Source organism: Tamandua tetradactyla, chromosome 4, assembly GCF_023851605.1.
Source record: "Tamandua tetradactyla isolate mTamTet1 chromosome 4, mTamTet1.pri, whole genome shotgun sequence".
Taxonomy (NCBI): Eukaryota; Metazoa; Chordata; class Mammalia; order Pilosa; family Myrmecophagidae; genus Tamandua; species Tamandua tetradactyla.
In genome coordinates, this window is record NC_135330.1 from 71,079,548 (window position 1) to 71,086,742 (window position 7,195).

A 7,195-nucleotide genomic window follows, 5' to 3' on the forward strand; every position below is an offset into this window, starting at 1 on the left:
TCTCCTCCTCCCACCTGTTTTGTTCCACTCCTTGAGCTACTTATCTATCCTCCATGTCAGGATAAGGGAAAGAAGGCTGAGAACCAAAGGGCTAAAGCATTTCTCCTCTGCTGGTATCCTCTGCAGCTCTCCATTGGCTAGCATATGAACACCGCTTTTTCACACTGAATGCACCACTGCCATCTTCAGACTCTTGCAAGGACCACCACCCTGCACTCTTTGGTTGTTCCTGTGAGCCACCCCACCCCTCAGCTCTTGCTCTCAGTGTGCACCTCCAGTCCTTTCTGCTATTGTTCCCTGATTGCTGCAGGCAGCATCTCTCTTGGATGAGCTCTTTAACAGGACATTTGAGCCCAGAAATGCCACCCATCCTGGTTTGCTTAGGATAACCCCAGTTTATAACTTGTTGTGCCAGAGTAATCATTAATAGCAACACTTTCATTTTCAAAAGTGTCTCGGTTTGAATAAATTATATGATCATTAACCAGTGAAATCAGAATAAAGTTTGTTATTAATAATTGTCATTTATCAAAGTGAAATGTCCTGATTTTGATCATTCTGTTGTGGACATGTAAGTGAATGTCCTTGAACATATAAAATAAACACTGAAATAATAAGAGGTAATTATTATTTCATTTACTCTCAAATGGTTGCTAAAAAGAATTATATGCACAGAGAAAAAGAGAGAGGAGAAGTGGTAAAGTAAAAAACAATCAAGCTGTGGGCATATTTCTCAATAAAATATAAGGGTTGGAAAAAAAAAAAACACCAAGCAAGATGATAAAGCAAAAGTGATAAAATATTACCAATTTAGGTATTTCAATGAAGGGAACATAGAATTACAGAAATCATGCTTGCAACTTTTGATAAGTTTAAAATAAAAGTTTCAAAAACACTTTATAATTGCTCTATTCATGCCTGGCTCTCTTCTATAAAATCCACTTGTTTCAATTACCTCCTGTTTACCATTGGCAAGGAAGGGGTTCCTACTCTCAGTTTCTGAGGATGGCTAAACCCCACAGCATCCAACACTGGAAAGATGAGCTCAACAGCAGTTTATTAGTCACATATAATCACTGCCTGGGGGTGAAAGACACCACACATCATGCAGGGAAACACAGGGGTTACACTTGGCAGCAGAGTGAACAAGCAGAAACTGTGGGAGAAAAGCTTTGTAGTAAGAGGAGGTTATGAACCCAATTCCCATGGGAGGGTGCGATTGGCTTATTTGAATCATCCCATGAGTTGGCAGGGAACTGAGGCCTGCTGCTCAGGGATAAGCATGCACTGGGCATGGTCCCTATGATAATGAGGGCTGTTTGGCTAGAAGATCACATCTATGGGTGTGCAATAATGAGCAGAACTTGTGGTTCAGCCCATGTGAAGCCCCCTAATCTACCAGATGTCAAGGCAGCACATAATACTGAATCTTAATTTCAAGTCTTACGCTAGACCATCTGACCCCCAGGAAACTCACACCCTCATCTGAACAAACAGTGGGTATACAGGCTGTCGCTAGTTTCCCCCACTTCTCCCACCACCATAGGCTACTTTCAATCTTTCCAGTAAAGGGGAAGATGACTGTCCCCAGGCCCCTAATCTCCAAGGAGACAGGTCAGGCTCTCCCAAGTACTTATTTGTCTAGTGGAACAGGAAGGGCCTAGAAAGTTCTGCAGCCCCCAGGCATCCAATGAGGGAATACAAGGGCAGTCTTCCCTTTTTGCAAGCCCTGTTTATCCAATTGGCTCTCCTAGTTGGCAGTCAGAGGTGATGTGTTGAGTGTTGAATGACACTTTACCTCGAACTTTTACAAATTCCCTTCAGAAAGTGAATTTCAAGTCCTCGAGTCCTATTGACTCCTGGAGATAATGTGCCCTGGAACCATGTGGTCCAACTTAGCAAAGCCTGCAAGGGTACATCTAGCTCCTCCGTTCAACTGGAATGCCAATTGAAATTCAACCGAAGTCCACAGGAAAAGATCTCATTCCACATTCAGTTACACACATTATTTCAATAGCAGAAGTACTTATAATGATATTTTGTATTTTGTTTGCATCACTAAGAAAGAATTAAGGGCATCTGTGCTTTTACTCTGCATTCTCTTCACCACATTTCAAGAAGGTATGTAGATCTTTCCTTGATTTCAGTGAAATGAAGACCACCTTCTTTCTGGCTCTCCTCTGTGCGAGCTGGAACCCACTGAAGCAAGAAGGAGAATAGCAGCAATAGCTTTAAAGAGCCAAAGACAAGAGATATTTTATTTGACTACCACGTAAGTTCCTACAGTAGCCTTAGGGCCTTCTTAGTTGGCAGTCAGGCGTGATATATATAGAGCCCTATAAAAACACTGAGATAAAATTTCTCAACAAGCCTGGTAGAATTGAGCTTCAATGTTATATAAAGTACCATTTAAAGAAATGGTAGCAATTGCTGTATAAGTGAGCTCATGAGATCATTCATACCAGTGTCACTTTGATAATTACAAAAAAATAAAGAGATTTCCATTTCAGTTCCCAAGCATTTGCTGGTACTCAGTCATATCAAATAGGCCTTTTTTTTCAAATAGGCTTTTGAGATATATTGACACATCATTGTACCAATATATAGTAAAAGGCCACTATCCTTATAGATAATAAAATTAGAAATATGAACAATATGGTTCATCATATTTCATTTGAAATGGGTTTAGTTCTGTAATGAGTCTGCATGCCTTGTTGTAAAATGGATCATCCTTAATCTTTCCAGTGTATTTCATTCTCCACATAGTTTGAGGACCTTAACTTTGACTTAAGGGCCTTGAACAGGTAGCTTCTCCAGCAAATCAGACAGCACTAGAGGCCTCAGCAGCCTTAGGAGAACCCCCTCCCATGCTGCTGTCATCACCCACCTCCAGCATCGGTATCCTCTGCACAGACCTCACTGGGATCACTGACAGCATTGGTGGCTTAGCTGACTTCAGAGGTCTCCACAATGGATGGCAATGAAAGAAAAGGAAAGTTAGAAAATGATGAATGATGGGTACCATGTAGAAACTGAGAACTCCTTTGAGTGAGCACACATGAATTGAGTGGGGAAAGGGAGGCATTTCAAATCAGACCAAGAAATCCAAAAACAGGATGCAGAAGAGGAGATAAGGGGAAAAGGCTGAAAAAGACTGTGTGATAGATTCTGTGGCTCCAATTTTGGCCCTTTGGTGTTGAATCTGGGTATGTACACTCCCCTGACTGAGTGGGATCTGCAAATTTCCTATGTCCCCTGCCTAGAGGAAGTTCAAAGAAATCTGCTGCCATGGCAAAAGAATCATCACAAATGCCTCTGTCTGGGGCACCTTGGGACAGTGAACCAGAAAGAGGCACAGATAGATTTGCATTCCTGCATCAACTCTGCCACTGCCTAGATAAACTTCCACCAGTGATGGGCCATCTTCACCCTAATAAATCTTGATTTCCTGATTTGTTAAAAGGAGATAATAATAATGATCCTGCTGGAGTGCCTAAATTTCTGTGGAACTCAGCATTAAGAAACAAGTGTACTATGGATATATATATATGTACTACTTTTCCTGTGAGTGTGGTATCATATGCCCCCAATTCAGTTTCCCAATAGGTTCCCTGAAACCAAAGAGAAGGGGTGCCCCCACATACAGTAAGGACATAGTAATACCCTAACCCCTAGAAATCCAGCCTACCCTAACCCCTAGAAATCCAGCCTACCATTCTTTACAACACACAGTTAGCACAGTCAAGAATGTTCTAGCCAAGAACAAATGTATGTAGGTTTCTCTAGGTAATTTGTAATAAAATCCATGAGAGCCAAGAGTCAGATTAATAAATCTAGAAAATGATTATAGCTGCTCAGATTTGATTGAGAATTCAGTTGGGACTCTGAGTGGCTGCTTACTAATTTCTTATCAACTTTTAAAATTATGAATAACAGCCAGATGATTTACTGAAAGAGCAGAGATCTTTCCCATATCCCCAAATTTACCAATCCGCACTGATCTGAAAAGAAGAATCTATAGGAATGTGAAGTCTCCTAAGTGTTATTTCTTTTGTCAGTATTTAGGGGAAAATCCTACTGAATCTCTTCAGTCTCTAAGATAGTATATGGAATGGAGCTAAAATGGCAGAGAAGCAAAATCAGAAACAGAGTTTCATTTCTAGAGAAGCCCTAGAAAAAGACTTCTGTCTTCAATAGCGTTTATCCAAAAGTTGATCATGTTGCCAGAGGAAAGAGCCACAAGACACTTTCTCCAGTAGTTTATCATTGTCAACCAGTGTTTGATTGTTGGCAATAAAGAATTTTACTTCTGCTATCTCTATTCCATTCTAAAGAAAATTCAACTGTATACCTCATAAGGCAGAGACTTTGAGGTAAGCACAACAATCTTAATCTTGGAATTTCCATCCCTCACTCCATTTCCTAATCTAGGTTTTCAAAAATAAACTTTGCACCATTAAGAGTAAGTTACTTGCACAAATTAAATGGTTTAGATTCCATTCAGAAAGTATAAATTCATCATTACTAAATTGAGGAAAATAGCAGTTCCTTGAGCCTTTCAGACTTCCCCTTTCCTTGTTTGTTGCCCCAGTGGTATTTATTGATTGAAGAATTGGAACTGTGGACTAGGCCAGGTCATTAGATTTACTCCTGCTATCCATGGAGTTATCAAAATATATTTTCGTGAGTGCTTATCAAAAATCTCTAACCTCCATAAGATCTTTTACCATAAGGCACATTGTTCTAGTTTGCTAGCTGCCAGAATGCAATATACCAGAAACAGAATGGCTTTTAAAAAGAGGAATTTAATGATTTTCTAGTTTACAGTTCTAAGGCCAAGAAAATGTCCCAATTAAAGCAAGTCTATAGAAATGTCTAATAAAAGGCATCTGGGGAACGATACCTTGGTTCAAGAAGGCCGATGAAATTCAGGGTTTCTCTCTCATCCAAGAAGGCACATGGTGAGCACAGTTATGGTTTCTCCCTCTGCTGGAAGGACATATGATGAGCACAGTGTCATCTGCTAGTTTTCCTGTTTCATGAAGTTCCCCGGAAAGCATTTCCTTCTTCATCCCCAAAGGTCGCTGGCTCATGGACTCTGCATCTCGTGGCTAAGTCATTTTCTGCTTTCTCTGAATCTCTCATTCTCCAAAATGTTTCCTCTTTTATAGGACTTCAGAAACTAATCAAGACCCACCCAAATGGGTGGTGACACACCTCTCCTAATCCAGTTTAACAACCACTCTTGATTGGGATACATCTCCAGTTAAATTATCTAATTATAGATTCAAACATACAGTATTGAATAGGGATTATTCTGCCATTATAAAATGGGATTTTGATTAAAATATGGCTTTTCTAGGGTCCATACATCCTTTCAAACCAGCATATACATATTATCTATGAGAGGCAACATAGTTTATAGTTGAAAGCAAGGGCTTTAAAATTAGACCACCTAATCTAAATCTCAGTATTATACTTTCCAGCTGTTGAATTTGGGTAAGTAAAGGATCTTCCTCTGCTCATTTTGTATTATTACACATATACAGAGTGGATATAACAATAATTCTTGCCTTAAAGAAAGGATACATACTTAGCCCAGTATCTGGCAACTAGCACAGTAATTGAAAACAAAAGCTGTAATAATAATAATCAATAGAAATGGAATTATAGGTCATTTTAATTTGTCAGACATGTTAAGGATATATTTAAAAACAGCACGCTTTAAGTTTACTGGCTTAGCAAAACAGTTTATATTGTATTTAATAATATTCACGATAGATTTTTTTAAATGGTCACAAGTACACATGCATGTAAGCCATTTCTAGCTTTTCTTTGTATATGTTAAAGCATTTTTTAATTGCAAAAATATATGGTCCCAGGTGGCAAAAAAATATTCTAGCAATGTCTTATTAATAATGTATGGTTGTATGCTAGTTAAGAATACCAGAAATTTTCAAATTTCATTATCTCAAACTCTATTTATACTTTGCCTTTGACTTCGGCACTGTTGACTTTCTGCTGAGCCCTGTGCTCCTGGAAAACTGCAATGATTAAGAAATCTCCCCAAAAATCATGCTCCAGAAAATGGATTATGGCAAAGAACCACCTTTTCCTTATATGACTAGGATAAAATTTTCTCACCTATAACAAAGCTAGACACAGACCCTCCAAATTCCCATTCATTCTTTGTCTCATCAAAGATGAGCTCACCTATTTTGTCCCCATGATCAGTCACGGTAGAATTTTTGTTAACCAAAGTTTGGTTAAATGTCTCAGTTCCCTAAACTTTGAACTCCCAGCAGCCTGAGCCTCAATACATTACCTCCTTCAAGGTCCCTCCTGGGGGCAGGCTGCCATCTGAGTAAAACTTTCCCTGATCTACTCTACCCACCTCCACTTTTTCATCCCCTTCATCCCACTTCCCCACTCAGGGTTCTTCTGGCCTTATTTGCTTCTCCTTATAAAAGTAAAACCTTTGAAACTCTTTTGGATCTGATGGTTGGAGTGTTCTCATTGTTATTTATTTTCTAGATATTTGGCATTAATACCATTCTCTTTTTTTTTCAAATATCATTTACCACTCTAGAATGTCCTCATGAAGTTTATAAAATTCTTGCATTAATTACTTGCATTTTAGAAAACAACATCTGGCCAGTAAGCTAAGAAAAGTAGAAACATATTGTCCAGAGCAGAATATAAAATTTTTTTTTATTTTAAGATTAACTTGAATATGCTATATAAGAAAGTCTAAAATACTCCATATAATAATTTTGTGATGGAAGTATCACCATCCCTTGTTGCTTTTCCAAAACTCTGTCTACAACTTTATAAATTGTTCTCTATTAAACTCTCTTAAAATTACTGAATTTGAGTGAGCCATCTGTTCCCAGACAGGATCCTTATGTATACTTACATTATTTTTGCATAATGTCCATAAACTTTGATGTACAGTACTTTAATTTCCATGGTGATGCATTAGTTTTCATACATGTGATATATGAATAGATATCCAATCATAAATTTGCAGATATCCATAACACACGTGAAGATGAAAAATAGCCATATGAGATAAACTCATCTGTTTATGGACTTTAGAGTCTAGAAACTGTATTTGAAAGCAGACTACCTCATTCAGAGTCACATTTCTTATTTTTAGAACACAATTATAATTAGCTTATCTCTCTGTTCATCC

General features: G+C 38.4%; 1 long non-coding RNA gene across 1 annotated transcript; it reads right to left on the reverse strand.

Moving 5' to 3' along the window:
• Positions 1-1,732: 1,732 nt before the first annotated feature.
• LOC143679056 (uncharacterized) lies at positions 1,733-4,990 on the reverse strand. The gene is made up of 3 exons (XR_013173532.1): positions 4,904-4,990; positions 2,888-2,963; positions 1,733-2,199 (listed from the first exon to the last, which is right to left on the reverse strand). It is a non-coding gene; the product is annotated as an uncharacterized LOC143679056 (long non-coding RNA).
• Between the last annotated feature and the right edge of the window lie 2,205 nt (positions 4,991-7,195).